Source organism: Hyperolius riggenbachi, chromosome 4 (genome assembly GCF_040937935.1).
Source record: "Hyperolius riggenbachi isolate aHypRig1 chromosome 4, aHypRig1.pri, whole genome shotgun sequence".
NCBI classification, from domain to species: domain Eukaryota; kingdom Metazoa; phylum Chordata; class Amphibia; order Anura; family Hyperoliidae; genus Hyperolius; species Hyperolius riggenbachi.
The window spans coordinates 44,023,746-44,049,245 of NC_090649.1; the positions used below are offsets into that span (position 1 = coordinate 44,023,746).

At 46.3% G+C, this 25,500-nt stretch overlaps 1 protein-coding gene across 6 annotated transcripts in view; it reads left to right on the forward strand.

Annotated features, from left to right (window-relative positions):
- The window catches only part of LOC137571186 (cytochrome P450 2K6-like), a 171,928-nt gene that overhangs the window by 8,454 nt on the left and 137,974 nt on the right, over nt 1–25,500 (forward strand). For 3 of the 6 annotated variants that reach the window (XR_011031302.1, XM_068280001.1, XM_068280002.1), the window contains exon 2: nt 13,084–13,426. The exons of 1 other annotated variant lie outside the window; for it this stretch is intronic. The gene's annotated coding sequence lies outside the window, so the exon portion shown is untranslated. Of the gene's footprint in view, nt 1–4; nt 67–13,083; nt 13,794–25,500 lie in introns of those variants that run through there. 2 more of the 6 variants (XR_011031301.1, XR_011031304.1) reach the window with 2 other exon arrangements.

The following is a 25,500-nucleotide window of genomic DNA, read 5'->3' on the forward strand; positions in this document are numbered from 1 at the left end:
ATAGGGGAATGACAGGTGAGTGAGTTGTGCGCCCCTTCCTACACTGCGCCCTGAGGCTGGAGCCTCTCTCGCCTCTGCCTCGGCTCGGCCCTGGCAGTTGACATCGACTTACAAGTTGACGGTGCAAAAGTAGCTAGAGGCGGAGCACGGAGGATCGTGGAGGACCGGCGCGGGACAGGACGCCTGGAAGCTTGGGGAAACGCCAGGTCAGTGAAACTCTTTGTTTTTTTTTTAAGATTTTCAGTTCCGCTTTAAATCTCCCTGCAGCATTTTCCCTTGTACTGTATAAAAGGCAATAAACAGACTTACCTGTATATCACGTTGGATAAATCTCTATGAAAAAAAGAAGTAGTGTGAATCTGCTATTGGTAATTTGATTATTATTTAATATCTGTAGAAGTAATATTGGGTCTTACCTGTTCACTGTTTGTAATGAAGATTCACTGTCTGCAAGAACGGAAAAGTGGTATATGATTCATCTGTTTAACCGAGGAGTTTCTGTTTATTTTTCACAATGGCATAACTAATACCTGCTTCAGGGTAGGGACAGTAATGCTAGCATTGGGTAAAACACCAGTGTTATAATGTAAGTCAATGGACCGCACAAAAAAACACATTTGTTCGCGTTCTGCAATGTGTGTTTTTTGAAACGCAGAAGTTGCTGCATATTTTTCCAAAACGCACATAATGTACACTCACCGAAAGGATTATTAGGAACACCTGTTCAATTTCTCATAAATGCAATTATCTAATCAACCGATCACAAGGCAGTTGCTTCAATGCATTTAGGGGTGTGGTCCTGGTCAAGACAATCTCCTGAACTCCAAACTGAATGTCAGAATGGGAAAGAAATGTGATTGAAGCAATTTTGAGCGTGGCATTGTTATTGGTGCCAGACGGGCTGGTCTGAGTATTTCACAATCTGCTCAATTAGTGGGATTTTAACGCACAACCATTTCTAGGGTTGCTCAATTACTGGGATTTCTAGGGTTTACAAAGAATGATGTGAAAAGGGCAAAACATCCAGTATGCGGCAGTCCTATGGACGAAAATGCCTTGTTGATGCTAGAGGTCAGAGGAGAATAAGCCAACTGATTCAAGCTGATAGAAGAGCAACAGTGACTGAAATAACCACTCGTTACAACCGAGGTATGCAGCAAAGCATTTGTGAAGCCACAACATGCACAATCTTGAGGCGGATGGGCTACAACAGCAGAAGACCCCACCGGGTACCACTCATCTCCACTACAAATAGAAAAAAGAGGCTACAATTTGCACAAGCTCACCAAAATTGGACAGTTGAATACTGGAAAAATGTTGCCTGGGCTTATGAGTCTCGATAGGGTCAGAATTTGGCTTAAACAGAATTAGAGCATGGATCCATCATGCCTTGTTACCACTGTGCAGGCTGGTGGTGGTGGTGTAATGGTGTGGGGGATGTTTTCTTGGAACACTTTAGGCCCCTTAGTGCCAATTGGGCATTGTTTAAATGCCACGGGATACCTAATCATTGTTTCTGACCATGTCCATCCCTTCATGACCACCATGTACCCATCCTCTGATGGCTACTTCCGGCAGAATAATGCACCAAGTCACAAAGCTCGAATCATTTCAAATTGGTTTCTTGAACATGACAATTAATTCACTGGACTAAAATGGCCCCCACAGTCACCAGATCTCAACTCAATAGAGCATCTTTGGGATGTGATGGAATGGGAGCTTCGTGCCCTGGATGTGCATCCCACAAATCTCCATCAACTGCAAGTTGCTATCCTACCAATATGGGCCAACATTTCTAAAGAATGCTTTCAGCACCTTGTTGAATCAATGCCACGTAGAATTAAGGCAGTTCTGAAAGTGAGGGGGTTGTCAAACTCCGTATTAGTATGGTATTCCTAATAATCCTTTAGGTGAGTGTATGTCAATTGTGACGCTAAACGCATTTTTTCACGTTACCGGTATAGGCGATATGATTGGAATATTGTGTTTTTTGACGATTGACGTGTCCGGGGTTTTAAGCGTATGCTCTTACGCAGTGCTTTATTGTCTGCATGCATATTTTTATTGCGTATTCATGCTTTTTATGCGTTTTGACGTTTTTTTGATTCTGGACAAGCCCTACTCTTCTTATTGGTTGGCGCTCTTTGCAAGGCGATTGGAGCAAAAAAATAGATGTAGTTCTTGATCAGGTCCTCCTTTGGTGGGAGTGTCTGGATTTAGGAACCCAGCTTGATTGGTCGGCAACAGGGTGTCCATGCCATTCTGATTGGCTCCTTTGTGGAGCAACCACTATTTAAATCTGATTGAGATTGTATTGATTCAGAGGGCTTGTCGGCTTGATAAAGAGAGGAGGCTCCTCTCGAAACGTCGCATTGACTTGCCCTTTTTCTGATGTTTTAATGTCTTAAAAATAAAACGAGCTTGAATACATTTGAAGGCGGTGCTGGGTCTCTTCTCTTTGGACTTCCTGATGAAGTAATGAAAGAATGATGCTAGAGCATGCTTTTATACTGACACATTCCCAAAAAATTACAAAAAATGCATATGAGAAATGCATACAAAACGCACAAGAACACCAAAAGCGCAATGGCGATTCATATGTGCGGTCTGCGCTCCTCCTCCAGCTATTAGCGCAGCCAGAGTACAATCAGACAGGGGGTGGGGAAGTGATGACTCGCCTCCTTCCTCTCTCCAGCGTGTATTCCACTGCTCGCCACTTCCTGCAATGCCGCCCACTGTACTGTACAGCGGAAGGCATTGCAGGAAGTGACGAGCAGTGCAATGCATGCTGGAACATTAAGGAGGTGAGTCATTGCTTCCCCACCCACTGCCTGATTGTACTCTGTGCTAATAGCTGAAAGCGCAGACCCCCCTGACCCGGGTGAGGGGGGGGGTCCGACCCCCCTCCCCACAGCTGCCCCCTTCCTGCCTGCTACCCCCTTCAGACTACCTATACTGAGGGCAATTATACTACCTATTGGGGGGAGGCGGCATGTACACACGTCTTCTTCAGGCGGCAAAAAGTCTAGAACTGGCCTGGGTGCTGGAGTTCAGGAAAAGCGCCTCCTGAGTGAATAAGGAGTTTCTGTTCCTAGTGGAGATGGTGGAGATGGTTCTGAGGCAGCGGCCAGAGGGGAGGCAGTTGAAGTAGTGCCAGCCGGCGTGGGTGGGGTCGTTTAGCCTCTTGTTTGGCCTGGACCTCAAACGAGTGGTATGTAGGAGGTCCAGGGCAGCATGGGTGACCTGATGATCCTCTCTGCAGTGTTGATGACTCTTTGAAGTTTGAGCCAATCACTTGCGGATGCACCAGCACAGGGCCGGGCCGAGGCAGAGGCGAGAGAGGCTTCAGCCTCAGGGTGCAGTGTAGGAGGGGGCGCACAACTCACTAAGTTATCATTCCCTTATTATGTTTGAAGCAGAGAGAAATAAGAAAAGGGGATACATGGCAGTGACTGCAAGCCAGATAACTAGAGATTGAGGTGTTGGGGGCCCTGGGGCACCTCTTAGTCTAATAGCAATCATAGTGTGACGGCTGTGGTGGGAGGGATGGAGGGGCGCACTTTGGTGTCTCAGCCTTGGGTGCTGGAGGACCTTGTCCCGACTCTGCACCAGCATACCAAACGACAATGCAGGAGCAGAGGATAGACTCAATGGTGGCAGTACAGAAGCAAGTTAATGCAACTTAGTGTTAATTTACTGCTTATTTTACAGATTACATGAACTTAGCAGTGGTGTAACCTAAAGACAATATGTGTCTGCCCAGTAAAATGCTGGATGGAGCTCCCTAGCCTTGAATTTGATAGATTACTATCAGTATAGGCATCAAATAAAGATGCATACACACATTCAATTTTGACTGGTCAATCACTGACTAATTTTACCACCCCATGTAGTATGAGGGCCATACTATAAACAGAGCTCACCTTTCATAATACCTAGAAGTAGTAAAATTGGCTAATCAAAATTGTATGTGTGTACCAGGCTTTACAGCTAATACTGTACTTAGAATGTAAAGGCACAGAGCAACACCTTATACTTACTGTACATACTGGAGGTAACAGATCAGCACACTCTGCAACTAGTTTAATATCAGTACAGGCACAGACTAACAGCTTATACTGTACATACTGGAGGTAGCAGAGATCAACACATGCTGCAGCTAGTTTACTATCAGTACAGGCACAGAGTAACAGCTTATACTGTACATACTGGAGGTAGCAGAGATCAACACATGCTGCAGCTAGTTTACTATCAGTACAGGCACAGAGTAACAGCTTATACTGTACATACTGGAGGTACCAGATCAGCACACACTGCATCTAGTTTACTATCAGTACAGGCACAGACTAACAGCTTATACTGTACATACTGGAGGTAGCAGAGATCAACACATGCTCCAGCTAGTTTACTATCAGTACAGGCACATAGTAACAGCGTATACTGTACATACTGGAGGTAGCAGAAATCAGCACGCACTGCAGCTAGTTTACTATCAGTACAGGCACAGAGTAACAGCTTATACTGTACATACTGGAGGTAACAGATCAGCACACACTGAATCTAGTTTACTATCAGTACAGGCACAGACTAACAGCTTATACTGTACATACTGGAGGTAGCAGAGATCAACACATGCTGCAGCTAGTTTACTATCAGTACAGGCACAGAGTAACAGCTTATACTGTACATACTGGAGGTAGCAGAGATCAACACATGCTGCAGCTAGTTTACTTTCAGTACAGGCACAGAGTAACAGCTTATACTGTACATGCTGGAGGTAGCAGAGATCAACACATGCTGCAGCTAGTTTACTATCAGTACAGGCACAGAGTAACAGCTTATACTGTACATACTGGAGGTAGCAGAGATCAACACATGCTGCAGCTGGTTTACTATCAGTACAGGCACAGAGTAACAGCTTATACTGTACATGCTGGAGGTAGCAGAGAACAGTACACATTGCAGCTAGTTTATTATCAGTACAGGCAGAGTAACAGTTGATACTGTACATGCTGAAGGTAGCAGAGATCAGCACACACTTAAGGCCTGGTTTAAATGGTCCATTCGTGGAACAGACCGTATACTGTACAAATGGAACGGATGTGAACAAATCCAATGCTAACCTATGGGACCGTTCACATGCGTCCGTTTGAACGGATCCGGTCCGTCCTTTCAGCTGAATAGACCGCAAATACACCCAGAGTCTGTGATTGATCAATCCTACCAGGCATGTGTGCAAGCAGCAATTAGGATAGGCTCTTTAAATGACATAAATGCAACGCCTGACTGCAGAGCCACAAGCGGACCTGAACTCAGAACTTCCTCTCTCCTTTAAAAGATAAGCAACAGCATAATAAACTTTACAGAAAAACATTTCTTTGTTATCGCTGATTTGAATAACAACATTTCTTTGTTACATCTGATACAAATCCTGCAATAAAGCTGCAGTGTGTCTACTTCCTGCTTTCATGAACGGAGACATAGTGTAGGGTTAACATCCTGTGTTTACAAATTAGCCACTTTGCCATGGCAGAGGAAAGATCAAATTGCACTTGTGATTAGTCACAGATGAGGGGGGGGGGGGATAAGACAGGCTTAACTCTCTAAATACATACAGGGTGTTTCCTTCTGTCTTGTGCAAGAGTTCAGGTTTACTTTAAGCAGCTAGCATGCTCGTTGGGCCACAGAGCAGCAAGTCTAAAAGTGGGCACACACATCAGATAAAAGTCTTTGGAAAATGAAAGATCACAGACCAATTTTACCCCATTCCATGTAGTATGAGAGTTATACCTAGTGATGCTCGGATACCCCTTTTTATTATTCGAGTTTGGTCGAATTTGAATAGTAAATTATTCGAATTCAGTCGAATATTCAAGTCGAATATTTTTTACTATTCGATTCGACCTCGGACTTCGAGCTCACTATTCGAGTCGGTATTCGAGCTCATTATTCGAGCTGACTATTCGAATTGGCCTTAAATAGCTTCCAACACTTGTTTTGAGGGTGAATGATGCAAGAAACATCTTTTTTTCCAAGTAACAACAGCAAGTGATTATGTGGGGATGTTCCTTTAAAAAAAAAGGTGGAAAGAGAAGTTGTGTCCAGAATTTTGTTCAGTACTGTATATACTTCTTCTTCTTCTTCTTCTTCTTCTTTTTTATCTTCTATATCTTCTTCTTCTTCTTCTTCTTTTTTATCTTCTATATCTTCTTCTTCTTCTTCTATATCTTCTTCTTCTATATCTTCTTCTTCTATATCTTCTTCTATATCTTCTTCTTCTTCTTCTATATTGTCTTCTTCTTCTTCTTCTTCTTCTTCTTCTTCTTCTTCTTCTTCTTCTTCTTCTTCTTCTTCTTCTTCTTCTTCTTCATCTTCTTCTTCTTCATCTTCTTCATCTTCTTCTTCATCATCATCTTCTTCTTCATCTTCTTCTTCTTCATCTTCTTCTTCATCATCTTCTTTTTCTTCTTCTTCATGTTCTTCTTTTTCATCTTCTTCTTCTTCATCTTCTTCATCTTCATCTTCTTCATCTTCTTCATCTTCTTCATCTTCTTCTTCTTCATCTTCTTCATCTTCTTCTTCTACATCTTCTTCATCTTCTTCTTCTTCATCTTCTTCATCTTCTTCATCTTCTTCTTCATCTTCTTCTTCTTCATCTTCTTCTTCTTCTTCTTCTTCTTCTTCTTCTTCTTCTTCTTCTTCTTCTTCTTCTTCTTCTTCTTCTTCTTCTTCTATATTGTCTTCTTCTTCTTCTTCTTCTTCTTCTTCTTCTTCTTCTTCTTCTTCTTCTTCTTCTTCTTCTTCTTCTTCTTCTTCTTCTTCTTCTTCTTCTTCTTCTTCTTCTTCTTCTTCTTCTTCTTCTTCTTCTTCTTCTTCTTCATCTTCTTCTTCTTCTTCATCTTCTTCTTCTTCATCTTCTTCATCTTCTTCTTCATCATCATCTTCTTCTTCATCTTCTTCATCTTCTTCTTCTTCATCTTCTTCTTCTTCATCTTCTTTTTCTTCTTCTTCATGTTCTTCTTTTTCATCTTCTTCTTCTTCATCTTCTTCATCTTCATCTTCTTCATCTTCTTCATCTTCTTCATCTTCTTCTTCTTCTTCATCTTCTTCTTCTACATCTTCTTCATCTTCTTCTTCTTCATCTTCTTCATCTTCTTCATCTTCTTCTTCATCTTCTTCTTCTTCATCTTCTTCTTCTTCTTCTTCTTCTTCTTCTTCTTCTTCTTCTTCTTCTTCTTCTTCTTCTTCTTCTTCTTCTTCTTCTTCTTCTTCTTCTTCTTCTTCTTCTTCTTCTTCTTCTTCTTCTTCTTCTTCTTCTTCTTCTTCTTCTTCTTCTTCTTCTTCTTCTTCTTCTTCTCCTTCTTCTCCTTCTTCTTCTTCTTCTTCTTCTTCTTCTTCTTCTTCTTCTTCTTCTCCTCCTCCTTCTTCTTCTTCTCCTTCTTTTTCTATATCGTCTTCTTCTTCTTCACTTATTTCTCTTTTATATTTTTTTTTTAAAGAAATGCAGCTATTTTTGAGCGTAATAAATAGCTGGTGGCGCACGCATGTTGGAAGCGCCATTGTATGTGCTACCTGGCAGTGGAAACACACAGACAGCAGGAGGTAAATTCAGCAGCAGCAGCAGGAGGAGGCGGATGATTGTGTGGCAGCAGGCAGTCAATGAGGCAGGCAGCGAGACATAATAGGCTGTGTGGTACCTAGCGGTGGTACCAGGCCGTAAATACACAGCATGAGGTTCCAGACAGCGGTCGTGAAGCCCACATCATGTCCAATACACAACTGGGACAACACAGTTTTCAACCCGGACACCTCTAAAAATAATATCACACAGTATTAATAAAAAGTATATATAATTTTTTTGTTTTTTTAAAGAAATGCAGCTATTTTTGAGCGTAACAAATAGCTGGTGGCGCACGCATGTTGGAAGCGCCATTGTATGTGCTCCCTGGCAGTGGAAACACACAGACAGCAGGAGGTAAATTCAGCAGCAGGAGGAGGAGGATAAGTGTGTGGCAGCAGGCAGTCAATGAGGCAGGCAGCGTGACATAATAGCCCTGGTACCTAGCGGTGATACCAGGGCGTAAATAAACACAACAGGAGGTCCCAGACAGCGGTCGTGCAGCCCACATTGTGTCCAATACACAACTGGGACAACACAGTTTTCAACCCGGGCACCTCAGAAAAATTAAACCTTTTTTTTATGTTTTTTTGGTTTTGTTTGTAAAACAAATTACACAGATATATAGCTATTGTTTGACGTAATAGCTGGTGGCATAGTGGCAGCAGAAGGTAAATCTGTGTACCCTGGCGTTGGGAAACACAGACCAACAGCAGCAGCAGCAGGAGGAATGGAGGAGTAATTATGTGAGCAGCTATTGTTTGACGTAATAGCTGGTGGCAGAGTGGCAGCAGAAGGTAATTCTGTGTACCCTGGCAGTGGGAAACACAGACAGACAGCAGCAGCAGCTGGAGGAATGGAGGAGTATTGTGAGTGTGGCAGCAGGCAGGCAGCGTGACATAATAGCCCTGGTACCTAGCGGTGATACCAGGGTGTAAATAAACACAACAGGAGGTCCCAGACAGCGGTCGTGCAGCCCACATTGTGTCCAATACACAACTGGGACAACACAGTTTTCAACCCGGGCACCTCAGAAAAATTAAACCTTTTTTTTTAATGGTTTTTTGGTTTTGTTTGTAAAACAAATTACACAGATATATAGCTATTGTTTGACGTAATAGCTGGTGGCATAGTGGCAGCAGAAGGTAAATCTGTGTACCCTGGCGTTGGGAAACACAGACAGACAGCAGCAGCAGCAGGAGGAATGGAGGAGTAATTATGTGAGCAGCTATTGTTTGACGTAATAGCTGGTGGCAGAGTGGCAGCAGAAGGTAAATCTGTGTACCCTGACAGTGGGAAACACAGACAGACAGCAGAAGGGCAGTGCACAGCAGCCCACTGTAGGTGTAAAATGTGTGGCTGCAGGCGACGTAATAGTCAAAGTGAACCAGGCTGGCTTAGTGAGCAGGAGCCAGGAGGTGGTAAAGGGTGGTAAGGCACATTAACGATGGTTCTTCAGTTCATGTCCCCCTCTCGCCGACAACAGGGGCCAGGAACTCGCCTTCCACCCACGCCTGGTTCATCTTGAGAAACGTCAGTCTGTCCACAGACTTGTGAGACAGACGTGAGCGTTTCTCGGTGACCACGCCACCAGCTGCACTGAAGCAGCGCTCGGACAGCACGCTGGAAGGGGGACAGGACAGCACTTCCAGGGGGTACTGCGCCAGCTCGCTCCAGATCTCCAGGCGCTTGACCCAATACTCCATGGGATCAACAGGGGCATCGCTGTCAAGCCCGCTGTAGGACCCCATGTAGTCAGCCACCATTCGGGTCAGGCGCTGGCTGTGACCGGAGGAGGATGCTGCTGCATGCACCTCCTCTCTAGTCACTGCTGCCAGAGCCTCTACAGTCCTGTAGAGCTCGTTGCTGAGAGACAGCAGGTCTGTGGGGCGCTTGCTGCTGGATGCAGGCACCTGAGGCTGCCTCTGTGCTGGCTGGACAGTGGGGGTGGAAGGCTGGGGGAAGGCTTCCTCCAAGCGCTCAACAAGGGCCTGCTGCAAGCTCCTTATTTGTTGCGCTGGGTCTCCTCCTGTAGGCGGCAGGAACTGGCTCAACTTCCCCTTGAGGCGTGGGTCCAACATCATGCTGATCCAGATGTCCTCCCTCTGCTTCATCTGGATCACACTGGGGTCCTTGCGCAGGCACGTCAGCATGTGCGCTGCCATTGGGAAGAGGCGGGCCACGTGTGCTGGCACATCAGCGGCAGTGCTGTCCTCATCCTCCTCCTCTCCCTCCTCAGCCTCATCCTCTCTTAACCCCCACACCAACTCAGCTGCACTGTGCTGATCCCCCTCATCAGCAGCAAGGTCAGGGACCTCCACCAAGTCCTCCTCCTCCTCCCCCTCAGAGGTGGACTGTACAGCTGCTTGCCGCTCCTGCTGGTCCAAGGCTGCCGCTCCCTGTTCCAGCAAAGCATCGAGGGCCCTGTTCAGCAGACAAACCAGGGGCAACCACTCGCGGACCATAGCATGGTCCCTGCTCACCATGTTAGTGGCCTGCAGAAAGGGAGCCAGCACTAAGCACACCTGCTGCATGTGCCTCCAGTCATCATCGGGGACGATGGACGAGATGTTGCTGGTCTTGTCCCTTCTCTGAGCAGCGGAAACAGTGGCCAGGGCAAGGTACTGGTTGACAGCGTGCTTCTGTTCAACCAGACGCTCCAACATCGCCAGGGTGGAGTTCCAGCGAGTCGGAATGTCAAGGATCAGCCGATGGCGTGGCAGCTCCAGCTCCTTTTGCACGTCTTCCAGGCTCGCACAGGCTGCAGCCGAGCACCGGAAGTGACGCACAACGTTCCTTGCCGTTTCCAGCAGTTCGCCCATCCCCTGGTAGGTGCGCAAGAACTTCTGCACCACCAGGTTCAGCATGTGGGCAAGACAGGGGATGTGGGTCAGGTTTCCCCTGTCTATTGCGGCAACCAGATTGGCCCCATTGTCGGCAACCACCTCTCCGACTCTGAGGCCTCTGGGGGTCAGCCAAATCCTCTCCTGCACCTGGAGTTTGACCAACATATGGGTTGCCGTCAGCTTGGTCTTCCCAAGGCTGACCAAGTGCAGCAGCGCTTGGCAGTGGCGGGCCTTCACGCTGCTGCTGAGGCGGGGGGTTTGGCCAGGTGTGCCGGAGGATGGCAGAGGATCGGAGGAACCTGCTGCAGTTCCCCTGACCCTGCGGGGTGGCACCACCCACTGTGTTGCTGCTGCTGCTGTGCCCGCTGCTGCTCTCCCATCCTCACCCCCTTCCACCAAGCTGACCCAGTGGACAGTGAAGGACAGGTAGCGGCCTCTCCCGAAGCGGCTGCTCCAGGAGTCCATGGTGACGTGGACCCTTTCACCAACCGCGTGCTCCAGCCCTCGCTCCACATTGGCCATCACAAAGCGGTGCAGTGCAGGAATGGCCTTGCGGGTGAAGAAGTGTCTGCTGGGGAGCTGCCAGTCTTGGGCTGCACAAGCAAGCAGCGCACGCATGTCGCTCCCCTCCTGCACGAGCGTGTACGGCAGGAGTTGGGAGCACATGGCCCGTGCCAGCAAGCCGTTCAGCTAACGCACGCGACGGCTGCTGGGAGGCAGAGCCCTAACCACCCCCTGGAAGGACTCGCTCAAAAGGCTCTGGCGTGGCCTTTTGCTGGCACGGGAATCAGCAGACACAGCAGAGGAGGCCACTGAGGACTGGCTGCCAGAACAGGCCTCAGTGTTGGCGGCAGGAGTTGCAGAGGGGGGAGGAGCAGTGTGTTTCCGCACTCCTGCTGGTGCTGCTGGAGGAGCAGGAGGGCGGGTGGCTGCTGTTGCTGCTGCTGCTGCTGAAGGCTGTGCAGTGATGGGTGTGGTGCCACTGCCAGCACCAGATGCCTTCAGCCTCTGGAACTCCTCATGCTGGTGGAAATGTTTCGCAGCAAGGTGGTTGATGAGCGAGCTGGTGCTGAACTTTAAGGGGTCTGCACCTCTGCTCAACTTCCGCTGACAGTGGTTGCAAGTGGCGTACTTGCTGTCCACAGTGGGCATGGTGAAAAAGCGCCAGATTGGTGACAAAAACAACCCCTACGGCATGGAACCGCTGCTGCCTGTCTCCCTGTGGTGGTTGGGGGGGGGCTTGGGTGCGGCTGGTGGTGGTACTGGCAGATGCTGCTGCTGCTGCTGCTGCTGAGCCTGAGACACCAGCAGGCTGTGGGACCTGCCTACTGCTGCCAATGCTTGCAATGATGCGCCTCCTTGCAAGGCCCACAAGCGCATCCTCCTCCTCCTCCTCAGAGCTGCTGATGACGACATCCCCTGGAGCTGGTGGCACCCAGTCTCTGTCTGTCACCGTGTCATCATCATCCTCCCCCTCCTGAAACATGTCCTGCTGGGATGATGACCCCCCAAACTCCTCTCCTGATGCATGGATGGGCTGCTTGACTGTCGCCACAGTCTTGCTGTCCAATCCCTCCTCCCCCAAAGTGCCCATCAGCATCTCCTCCTCAAGATCGCCAACAACAGCAGACAATTTACTCATGATGCCTGGGGTCAAAAGACTGCTGAATGACAGGTCGGCGAGTGACGGTGAACTGGCCTCCTCCCCAGGCCCTGCTGGGCGGCTGCTGCGAACAGGGGTGGTGGTGGTGGTGGTGAGGGTGGAGGCCTCAGATGCAGAGCTGATGGCGGGCTGCTCATCCTCCGTCATCAGTTGCACCACAGTGTCTGCATCCTTTTCCTCAATGGGACGTTTCCGACCCGGCTGGAGGAAAATCGGAGCAGGTGCTACACGCTGCTGCTGCTGTGTCTCTGCAGCGTGAGTTGCAGATGCTCCTGCTGGGCGGCGCCCAAGGCGTCCACGGCCAGTGGCTATAGGAGGAATGTTAGCCACTGACGCTGCTGCTGCGGAACTGTGCATGGTGGCGCGGCCGCGGCTTGCCACAATGCTGCTCCCTCTCCTCCAGATTCCCTTGCTGCCCTTCCCCTTGCCCAAACCGCGCTGGCTGCTACTTCCAGACATCTTAGATGTTTGGGCGTAAACACAAAAGTTTTTTAAAAGGGCGGGTGAAAAGTGGGGTACTTTAATGGAGTGGGTTGGTGGGTGAGGTGACACTAATCACTAAGTGATTAGATCGCTAACTGATTAGTACAGTACAAATACAAAATACAATAATCGGTAATCAGTAAGTGTGAACAGTGAGTGTGTCCCCTAGTACACTAACTAGAAATTACAATAATCAGTAGTAATCACAAGGAAATAGAGTGTGTGTACACTACAGACAGTGAGTGCACGCACGCGCACACACGCGCAGGAGCTAGCCTATGAACAGTGACTGAGTGAGTGTCCCTAGTACAGTAAGTAAGTAGTAACAGTCAGGAAGTACAACTAGAAATTACAACTTAATCAGATTCAGTAATCAGTAGTAATCACAAGGAAATAGAGTGTGTGTATGTGAGATTGTCAAGAATCTTGCCTGAATTAAGTTCTGAAGTGACAGTTTGCATTTTGGCCACTAGATGCCGCCTGTATCAGAAAGTGATAACCTAATGCTGCTGAGGGATGAACATGCATGAGAGGTGGGGCCTGGCAGCTCTAGAGAGACCAGGAAGAGAAGACAGAGACAGACATGGTTGTTTTTGTGGAGAGCTGTCTGTGAAAAGGACAATCTGGATCCATCCAAGCTGCAGAGAGGCTGATCGCTGTTTTCCCCTTGAATCCTGCTTGCTGGAGTGGAGATTGTTCCCAGTTAGCTGCCCTGGGCTTAGGATTCTACGCCAGCTACCCATCAAGGCTGCAAGTGTGGTTGCAGGCCTGAGGCTGTCCTAAAGAGAGGCATCTGCTGATACCAAGTAGGAACAGGTCAGTGAACTCGGGTTCTTGTGTTTTCATTAAACTGTTTTTTTGTGGTACGGTACCTGAAGAACTGAGACTTAGGCCTGCTTTAGGTAGATAGTTAGGAACTGTTTTTAGAAGGTCACACTGGATTGATACTGCAGTGCAGCAAGACTTTAGGCTCTACTGTACACTGCCAACGGATAGGGTTGATCCTGCAGTCCAGCATGACTTGTCCGCTCTGCTGTGTCTGCTAATGGCTAAGAGTGATTCTGCAGTTCAGTATGACTTGAGGCTATACTGTAAACTGCCATCAGGTAGAGGTGTCCTGTTGGACAGAAGTGGGGACTCTGGGGTATAGGGTACCCTGTGTATTGCAAATCTTGTTGTGTTTGTAACTGTTCCTGTTAATACTTTCCAGTAAAGAAAGTTTTGGTTGCACTAAGCTGGTGTCTGTATCACCTTCTTTGTTCCGTGACTTCGCTGTATCCTGGGGTACCCCTCGGTACACGGTCTTACGTGTACACTACAGACAGTGCACGCGCACACACACGCAGGAGCTAGCCTATGAACAGTGACTGAGTGAGTGTCCCTAGTACAGTAAGTAAGTAGTAACAGTCAGGAAGTACAACTAGAAATTACAATAATCAATAGTAATCACAAGGAAATAGAGTGTGTGTACACTACAGACAGTGAGTGCACGCATGCGCAACCATGCGCAGGAGCTAGCCTATGAACAGTGACTGAGTGAATGTCCCTAGTACAGTAAGTAAGTAGTAACAGTCAGGAAGTACAACTAGAAATTACAACTTAATCAGATTCAGTAATCAGTAGTAATCACAAGGAAATAGAGTGTGTGCACACTACAGACAGTGCACGCGCACACACACGCAGGAGCTAGCCTATGAACAGTGACTGAGTGAGTGTCCCTAGTACAGTAAGTAAGTAGTAACAGTCAGGAAGTACAACTAGAAATTACAATAATCAATAGTAATCACAAGGAAATAGAGTGTGTGTAAACTACAGACAGTAAGTGCACGCACGCGCACACACGCGCAGGAGCTAGCCTATGAACAGTGACTGAGTGAGTGTCCCTAGTACAGTAAGTAAGTAGTAACAGTCAGGAAGTACAACTAGAAATTACAACTTAATCAGATTCAGTAATCAGTAGTAATCACAAGGAAATAGAGTGTGTGTACACTACAGACAGTGCACGCGCACACACACGCAGGAGCTAGCCTATGAACAGTGACTGAGTGAGTGTCCCTAGTGCAGTAAGTAAGTAGTAACAGTCAGGAAGTACAACTAGAAATTACAATAATCAGTAGTAATCACAAGGAAATAGAGTGTGTGTACACTACAGACAGTGAGTGCACGCACGCGCACACACGCGCAGGAGCTAGCCTATGAACAGTGACTGAGTGAGTGTCCCTAGTACAGTAAGTAAGTAGTAACAGTCAGGAAGTACAACTAGAAATTACAACTTAATCAGATTCAGTAATCAGTAGTAATCACAAGGAAATAGAGTGTGTGTACACTACAGACAGTGCACGCGCACACACACGCAGGAGCTAGCCTATGAACAGTGACTGAGTGAGTGTCCCTAGTACAGTAAGTAAGTAGTAACAGTCAGGAAGTACAACTAGAAATTACAATAATCAATAGTAATCACAAGGAAATAGAGTGTGTGTACACTACAGACAGTAAGTGCACGCACGCGCACACACGCGCAGGAGCTAGCCTATGAACAGTGACTGAGTGAGTGTCCCTAGTACAGTAAGTAAGTAGTAACAGTCAGGAAGTACAACTAGAAATTACAACTTAATCAGATTCAGTAATCAGTAGTAATCACAAGGAAATAGAGTGTGTGTACACTACAGACAGTGCACGCGCACACACACGCAGGAGCTAGCCTATGAACAGTGACTGAGTGAGTGTCCCTAGTACAGTAAGTAAGTAGTAACAGTCAGGAAGTACAACTAGAAATTACAATAATCAGTAGTAATCACAAGGAAATAGAGTGTGTGTACACTACAGACAGTGAGTGCACGCACGCGCACACACGCGCAGGAGCTAGCCTATGAACAGTGACTGAGTGAGTGTCCCTAGTACAGTAAGTAAGTAGTAACAGTCAGGAACTACAACTAGAAATTACAACTTAATCAGATTCAGTAATCAGTAGTAATCACAAGGAAATAGAGTGTGTGTACACTACAGACAGTGCACGCGCACACACACGCAGGAGCTAGCCTATGAACAGTGACTGAGTGAGTGTCCCTAGTACAGTAAGTAAGTAGTAACAGTCAGGAAGTACAACTAGAAATTACAATAATCAATAGTAATCACAAGGAAATAGAGTGTGTGTAAACTACAGACAGTAAGTGCACGCACGCGCACACACGCGCAGGAGCTAGCCTATGAACAGTGACTGAGTGAGTGTCCCTAGTACAGTAAGTAAGTAGTAACAGTCAGGAAGTACAACTAGAAATTACAATAATTAATCAGTAATCCGAAGGAAATAGAGTGTGTGTACACTACAGACAGTGCACGCACACACACACGGTCACACGCAGGAGCTATGAACAAACAGTGACAGTGAGTGTCCTAGTTAGTCCAAGTACAGTTATATAACTACAGTACAAAATACAATCACTCAGTAGTACTAGTAAAGGACAGCAGAAATACTGGTATAGATGAGAAGAAATAAACTAACAGAGGACAGGAGAGAACAGCTGAGCTGCCCACACAGGCAGGCCCTGAGGCCTAAAGTTGTGTAAGCTTGCCTGCAGCAGCTGGCTCTCTAGTAACACACAAGCTACTAACTAAAATACAATGTCTATCTAACTAACAACAATATAGGTGTATATAGGAGGTGTATGTGAGCAAAAACGCTAGGTGAATGACCACAATAAAGCTCTTGCTAAGCCAAAGCACAAAGGAGCAGATCTCTCTCTGTACAAAGTCAGGCAAGGACGGAAAAAACGAACATGGCGGCCGCTATTTATAGGGTAGGTATGGCTCTCATACTACATGGAAGGGGGTAAAATTGGTCTGTGATCTTTCATTTTCCAAAGACTTTTGCAACAGATCAGTGTCTGCAAAAGATCAGTTCCTGCAAAATGCATTCATAGTCTATGATATCTACAGATCTCATACACACCTTGTTTAATGGACGATCATCTGCAGATCAGACAATCTTCTGCGGACCTGAAGATCCATTCTGGTGTGTCTGATCTGCAGATGATTGTCCATTAAACAAGGTGTGTATGCGGATCTGCAGATCTCATAGTCTATGAATGCATTTTGCAGGAACTGATCTTTGGCAGGAACAGATCTTTTACAGATACTGATCTTTTGTGTCTGTACAGCATCTGTGTGTGCAGCATCTTGCAAAGATTTCTGTCTGATGGGGAGGTCAGCTCCATAGAATAGACTGTAGGTATGGCTCTCATACTACATGGAAGGGGGTAAAATTGGTCTGTGATCTTTCATTTTCCAAAGACTTTTATCTCATGTGTCTACTCGCCTTAAATGGCCAGGCAGAGCAAAGCGTGATAAGAAGCAGGTGCACAGACATAAAGTATACTTGCGTTACCGATGGGTCCAGTAAATGCTGGCAGCAAATGTCCTGGATGAGTAGCTGAATCGGACGCTGGAGCTGTGCTGTGATCACGGCTGATGAGTCACAGGCTAATTATCGTAACACACGCCAAATTATAAATTATGATAGATGTTATTCCAGAGTTACATAAGCTGTTGTTTGTGCCTGCATGTTTTGCCTGAAAATAACCCTGTATTATCAGGGCACCACAAGGTAAAGGCTGCAGACGGGCCCCCTGATTGTAGTTATACCCCTAACGTGGGATTTCACTTCTACCATTGTTTTGAAGTTCACCATCAAGTCAAAATACAGCCCTGTTTCTAGGGGTGGGCAGGGCATGCAACTGCCCGGAGCGCTGTGAGGGAGGGGGGTGCAATGAAGGAGGGGGAGCAGCACAATGGGACTCAGCTGCAAGCAGTCGGGGAGACTCCTCCCTCCCTCTCCCTGAGTCCCCCTCCAGTGTTCAGCTGCAGCTGCAGAGTGTTTGCATTTGCTCACCCTTCTGGCCCCATGCAATGTTCACTCACGTGCCGCCAGTCTGCTCTCTACAATGCTGCTTACAGGAAGTAGCAGTTACACTACTTCCTGTGAGCGGCAAGGTAGAGAGCATCCCAGCAGAACGTGAGTAAAAATTGCCTAAAGGTGAGTAATTAAAAAAATCCCCGCCACCACTGACAAACACTTTTTAATGGAGAAGGGAGCACGGAGGGGGACCCGAGTAGAGGGAGGGAGGTGCCCCCCCCCCCTTTCCCTGCGGCTAAGTCCCAATGTGCCTCTGCTTACCCCTGCTTCTCTTTCTTGCCACAGCCTGGGGAAGGGGGCTGCCTAACCTATACTGGGTCACCTATGGCTGGTTAGTCTATACTGGGGCACCTATGGCTGATTAATCCTTACTGGGGAACCAATAGCTGACAAACCTATACTTAGTAACCTATGGCTGGTTAACCTATACTGGGGCACCTATGGCTAACTAAGCTATATTGGGGCACCTATGGCTGGTTAATCCATACTGGGGACCTATGGCTGGTTAATCCATACTGGGGGACCTATGGCTGGTTAATCCATACTGGGGGACCTATGGCTGACTAACCTAAACTGGGTCACCTATGGCTGGTTAACCCATACTAGGGCACCCATGGCTGACTAACCTATACTGGGTCACCTATGGCTGGATAATCTATACTGAGACACCTATGGCTGGTTAATCTATGCTGGGACACCTATGGCTAGTTAATCCATACTGGGGAATCTATGGCAGGTTAATCCATACTGGGGAACCTATGGCTGACTAACCTATACTGGGTCACCTATGGCTGGTTAACCTATATTGGGGCACTTATGACTGACCTACACTGGGGCACCTATGGCTGGCTAACCTATAGTGGAGGCACCTATGGCTGGCTAACCTACACTGGTGCACCCATGGCTCATTAATCCATACTGTGGAACCTATGGCTGACTAACCTATACTGGGTCACCTATGGCTGACTAACCTATACTGGGTCACCTATGGCTGGTCAACGTATACTGGGGCACTTATGGCTTACTGACCTATACTGGGTCACCTATGGCTGGCTTACCCACACTGGGGCACCTATAGTTAACTGACTTATACTGGGACACCCTCCTCCATTAAAGAAGTGACCAGTTGTGGTAGTGGGATGTTACACTACTTCATGTGAGTGGCGATGTAGAGAGCAGCCCAGCAGCACAAGAGTGAATGTTGCCTGGAGCATAGAAGGTGAGTAATTGCAAACACCTCACCACCACTGCTGGACACTATTTAATGGAGGGGAGAGCATGGAGGAGGACCTGAGGAGAGGGAGGGAGGAGTCGCCATTGTGCCGCTGCTTCCCCCTGCTTCTCTTTCTTGCCACAGCCTGGGGAAGGGGGGCTGCTTAACTTATACTGGGTCACCTGTGGCTGGTGAATCTATACTGGGGCACCCATACTGGGGAAACTATGGCTGGTTGATCCATACTGGAGAAACTATGGCTGACTAACCAATACTGGGTCACCTATGGCTGGATAATCTATACTGGGGCACCTATAGCTAACTAACCTATGCTGGGTCACCTATGGCTGGTTAATCTATACTGAGGCTTCCCCCTGCTTCTCTTTCTTGCCACAGCCTGGGGAAGGGGGGCTGCCTAACGTATACTGGGTCACCTATGGGTGGTTAACCTCGACTGGGGTACTTATGGCTAACTGACCTATACTGGGGCACCTATGGCTGGTTAATCCATACTGGGTCACCTATGGCTGACTAACCTATAATGGGTCACCTGGGGCTGATTGATCTGTACTGGGGCACCTATGGCTGGTTTATCCATACTGGGGAACCTACGGCTGACTGACCAATATTGGGCCACCTATGGCTAATTAATCTATACTGGGCCACCTATAGCTGGCTGACCTATATTGGGAAACCTATAGCTGACTAAACTATACTGGGGCACCTATGGCTGGTTAACCTATACTGGGGCACCTATGGCTGGCTAACCCATACTGGGGCACCTATAGCTACCCAACCTATATTGGGGCACCTATGGCTGGCTAACCTATACTGGGGCACCAATAGCTGGTTAACCTGTACTGGGAAACCTATGGCTGGTTAACCTCTGTTTGGGCACTTATGACTGGCTAACCTATACTGGGGCACCTATAGCTGGTTAATCCATACTGGGGAACCTATAGCTGGCTAACCTATACTGGGTCACCTATGGCTGGCCAACCTATACTGGTTCACCTATGGCTGGCCAACCTATACTGGGGCACCTATGGCTGGCCAACCTATACTGGTGCACCTATGGCTGGCCAACCTATACTGGTTCACCTATGGCTGGCCAACCTATACTGGGGCACCTATGGCTGGCCAACCTATACTGGTGCACCCATGGCTGGCCAACCTATACTGGGTAACCTATGGCTGGCTAACCTATCTTGTGGCACCAATAGCTGGCTACCTATACTGGGGGTGGGCGGAGTCTAAATATTGCATGTTGGTCTCTACATCCCCCACTAGCACAAGATCCAGGAAGTAAATCACCAAAGCTGATGTGAAAGTGTGGCCAATGGGCAGATAATATACCTAAAATGGATGACAAGTTTTTTTTTTGCTGAATTTGTTATTGCAGAACACGTACCTTTCCTAAGATAAACTCAGAAATAATTATTTAGTTTATGTGTATCCACAGTATATTTTATTCCGAGCAGACCACAGATACTTGCAATTCCACAACAGCTAGAACTATGTGTTGTACACAGTCTTACACTAAATTGGTAAATTGGTAGTACTGCTGCATGTAGAGTGATTATACGCGATATGAGGAAAGTGAGATGCCAGCACTAGAGGGAGCAAGAGACAGACAGGATGATCATATTTTTCTTTAGAAAGAGGACTGTAAAAAGGCTATGATGCACTCTTGCAGTACAAAACTTTGTTCAACTTTATTGACACAAGTACAAAAATAGACCATAACTTTTTTTTCAATCCGTGAGATCAATCTTCATGAGCAACAATCAAGTGCATCCAAAGAGGAGATTTATCATGAGACTGACAAGTACTGTAATCTGGCTTGACGTGATAAAGAAGTTAACTATTGAGGCAATGACACATGTTCGTTTCGGGCTGCAGGGGCGTTGCTAGCCCCAAAGATCACTGGCACGTGCCCCAGATCTATTCTTGGGTGCCCCGGATGTCCCCCAGGAAGAGTCAGCTGTGGTGTCTCAATGGTGAGCATGCTGGGACCTGTGGTGCATCAATCGGGGGTATGCTGGGTGCTGTGCTACCTCTATGTGGGCATACTGGGTGCTGTTGTGCCATACTGGGTGCTGTGATGCCTTTATAGGAGCATACAGGGAGCTGTGGTTCTTCTATGGGGGCATGCTGGAAGTTGTGGTGTCTCAATGGGAGGCCCATGGGAGCATGGGAGGGGGTCCACTAGAAAGTCAGAGAATGCTATGGGGGAACTGCCCAGCCTGCCCAGTGGATAGCCAGACTAGCCAGCACAGAAGCCAGATAGTATAGTTTAAGTAACACTGCCTATTTATGTGATACGCTGCATTTTTTGTGTGTGTTATTAATGGAGTGGGGTGCTTCATCCAACATTTTTCTGGGCAGGCCTACTTAGACTGTTGTTAAGTTCATGTAAATTTGGCTTTACCCATGACCACACCCACATTCTGGTGCGTGACCTCATCCATTTTCCAGCTGGAGGGCCCAAAAGTGCCCCGGGTCTCTTAGGATACTAGCAAAGCCCCTATCGGGCTGTAAGATGCCCTTCATCAGGCCATTCTATGCATAAACAATTCTGTAGGGCCCAGTCAGCAATTAGAACCAGATTAGCTAGGGGGCATCTGTACCAGAGGTGCAGCTAGGCTTTTCAGCGCCCGGGGACAAAGACAGTTTTTGTGCCCCCCCTCTAGACAAATTGGGCATGGCCATGCATCAGAATGTGGGTGTGGTCATGGGTGGAGCCAAATGTACAAATGCTGTTTAGATAGCCAGATGTGCCCCCTTTAGATAGCCAGATGTGCCTTCCTTTCCCTCGTTTAGATAGCCAGATGTACCCCTATAATTAGTATTCAAGCATACGGGTTGAAAATACAAGATACTCTAGAACACAAGGTAATGTTTTCGGAGGAGTAAGTACGATTGTGTATGTTCAGGAACAGGTCATAACTGTAAAACAATTTTTAAACGTTTTAATAACAAAATGCATTACACACATTTACATACACAAATTAACATATACACACAAAGCTTAAATTAAAAGGAAATAATTGTGAAAGGTTTACTTAGCCGAAATGCAGTCTGTGTTGGAATATTTCCTTCTGGGAAAAGAAATGCAAAGTCGTTTCAGAATCATAGGCCTTTAAGTATATTTTGTAATCCAAGCAGATGTTACAGTTCCAAGATGGCTGCTGGGTGGTCCTCGGCCCAGCAGCAGGTTGAGTTGTAATCCAGATGATGTTAAGATCGAGGACTCAAGTCCGCCTGCTGGCAATGTGCTTTTGATGAAGCTGGTTTGGGGGTGTGGCAATGCCTGCCCCCTCTGAATTACCCACCAATGACAGTCCACCTTCTCCTAGGAGGATTTTGAGTTTAAATTGTAAAACACTGTAACTCATAAACTATTCTTGTCAGATTTAGGTGGATAGCAGATTCATAATTGTCAAAAAATACCGAATAATATGACATCTTGCATGAGTGCGTTAGGCTGTCCTGTCCCCGAGAAGGGTCGTACACCAATAACCAGACGGGTTATTATTATGAATTTTATATCAGCACATTGGGCAGATTCTAACGAATAAGACTATATTAATTTCATAGCTGTGCTATACACGGTTTTCATTTAACAGACTGAAATCATAAACCGCATGCATTTAGATATGTTCCCCAGCGGTGCCAAAGTGTCTGAGTTCGTCAGTGGACCCCTGTGGAGTTAGCTTCCTTTGGCTTCCCCTGGATGAAAGGAACTTTTGGTGCTCAATTAACACCTGAGTGTGACCAGCCAGACAACCTTTGACGTATTATATCAGGCTCCACAGCCAAGAGGTTCCACACCTCTTGGCTAATTAACAAGTCACTGGCCAGCAAGGAATTCTTTTTGAACAAGTTCATTAAACACACATGCCTTCATTGGTCAACCAACATACTTCATGAAAAGAAAAAAAATGTAATTCTGCGCTGCTTTGTGGAACAATACAGAATTGCTAAATCGTCACGACTTCCGTATCATTCATGACAGTAACCTTCCCCTCCCTACGCCAGTAAAGTCTGTATTGAAAAGAGAGATTAACCTAAATTGCTGTGGTTTGAGGCGTTCTGGTCCAGATTTAGGAATCATTCTTTTGACAATTTTAAAGGGAATGTGACATGATGAGCCAAACATAGGTACCGTTTTCCTGCACAGCAAGTGTTAAAAAAAAAAAAAGAAAAGAAACTAGTGCTTTTGTCTATGCAAATGATGCAATCAAACTATAAGTTAAATTTAGCTTGATGTCCTGAAAAGTGAATAGAATGCAAAACACTTTTATCTGACTGAGGAAACAATGTTGATAATGTTTTATTGCTGAAAAGTTCAAAGGGTCACTATTTATACTTGTTTTGAAACTGAATGAAGCAGATTTTACATCAGACTGTCATGGCTGCTGTTCTTAAAAATTGCTGGTCTTAACAATTCTGATCCTAAACTGAGAATAGTAAAATCAGTCTCTATTTATGTAACTGATTTCTTATTTACAATCAGCACTACACATACAATTAATTATGTCACAAGTCTATTTTCAGTTTAGGTTTGCACCCAAGGTGGGGATGTACAGTTGAGCTAATAGTGAGTCTAAAAGTCCTGCAAATTTCTTTAAGGGGAGGAACGCACTAGGCAGAATCACATATGCGTTTTCCACTATGTGCTATGGAAAACGCATATGCGATTCTGCCTAGTATGTTCCTACGCTAAAATGCCTTATTCCCATCTGGGCAAGGGGATTTAGAAATTGTAAGTGTTCTAATTGCTGCATGTACTTTGTTTAAAGTATGGGCAACATGGTGGCGTAGTACATAGCTCTCTCGCCTTACAGCATTGGGTCTCTGGTTTGAATCTCAGCCACTATCTGTATGGGGGTTGTATTTTCTCCCTGTGTCTGCGTGGGTTTCCTCCAATAACTCTGGTTTCCTCCCTCATCCTAAAACAAACAGATACGTTAATTGGCCTCCCCTTAAATTGGCCCTAGACTCCGAGACATACACTGCATGATACATACATAGACATATGACTATGATAGGGATTATATTGTGAGCCCTTCTGAGGGACAGTTAGTGACAAGACAATATACTTTGTACAGCGCTGTGGAAGATGCTATATAAATACTAAATAATAATAAAGTGACATCAGAAATCAACAGCTTACGTTGTTCAGGAGTAAGATTTGATGTAACCCCATTTGTGTGAAAAAAAAAATCTATTTTGCATCTGTGTCTGATAATTTATCAGTTACTATTAGGATTTTGAAGGAAATCTAAAAAATAAATAATGTTTGTAATGCCCCATCTCCCTCCCAGAATGTTATAGAAGAGGGGGCTGTGCTTTCATTTTGTGTATTTAAGTTTTTTTGTTTTTGTTGTTGTTGTTTTTTTTTTTTAAATGGGATCGAATAAGATTTAAAAAAGACCCATATCCTATTAACTTTTCTCCTGAGTTTTCTCCAAGGAGTTATTTTCAAACCATACCAATAATATACCTTGAAAGCTCCCAGCATGCAAGAAAATACTTGGAGGAACTGCAGTGAAAATAATGCAATGAAAATGTAACGATCGGTGTCAGCACGAAGAGAGAATCTGATTATTGGTGATCTGCAGTATCACCAAGAATACAGATTATAACTTATTATTGATGATCTGCAGAATCACCGATAATCCAAGTATAACTAACCTCTGGACACCTTTATAGTGTGAGTGTTTGGTGTAACAGTAATGACTTTGAGTAAGACCACCCGAGGAGCAGGTGGTCTTTGGCAGTATGGGCGATACTGCCTTTTGGTAGGAACAGAGACCTTCCAGTAGCCTGAGAACTCCAAAGGGGTGGAGTTTCAGGGTAAGGTAGGCTGAACCTGTGAGTGAGTGACACCTGAGGGTGGTAGTCACTACCAGGTCTGGAGACTATCTCTAACGAGAGAGATAGCTCTCGAGGTCGGGCAAGCCAGGTCGGCAACACACGGTCAGATATGGTACAGAGACAGAAGGATGATTCGGTATCCAAAGGCAGGCAGGGTTTGGCAACAGGTAATCAGATATGCGAGGTACCGAATCAGAAAGCAGAGGGAAAGTCAAAAATGCAATAGGTCATAACAGATATCAAACAATGCCTAGTCTTGGGTGTGAGGTCCGTGGTCTCTACACCCTGGAACTAGTCTGGAGTATAACAGAATGATAACACAAGTTCCCTAGTGTTGAGTGTGAGGTCCGTGGTCTCTACACCCTGGAACTAGTCTGAAGTATAACAGAATGATAACACAAGTTCCCTAGTCTTGGGTGTGAGGTCCGTGGTCTCTACACCCTGGAACTGGTCTAAGGAATAACACAGATGATACACAGTAATCCTAGTCTGGGGTGTGAGGTCCGTGGTCTCTACACCCTGGAACTGGTCTAAGGAACAACACAGATGATACACAGTATTCCTAGTCTGGGGTGTGAGGTCCGTGGTCTCTACACCCTGGAACTGGTCTAAGCAATAACACAGATAATAATACAGTGAACTGGCTAAGTGTGGATTCCCAGGTCCTCCTGGTTCCACCACACTGAAGGATCTGACTATGGTCTGAGTGCTAACACATAGGTATTCGCAATGGTAGACAACCAGCAACTGACAAGCAACCTGAATATATAGTTGCAGGACTCTGCCGCCCCGCCCGAGCCACTCAGCCAATCAGGAGTCCAGCAGGAATCAGCTGATCGTCCTGATCAGCTGACACATCTCCTGCTGGCATTAAAGTTCTGA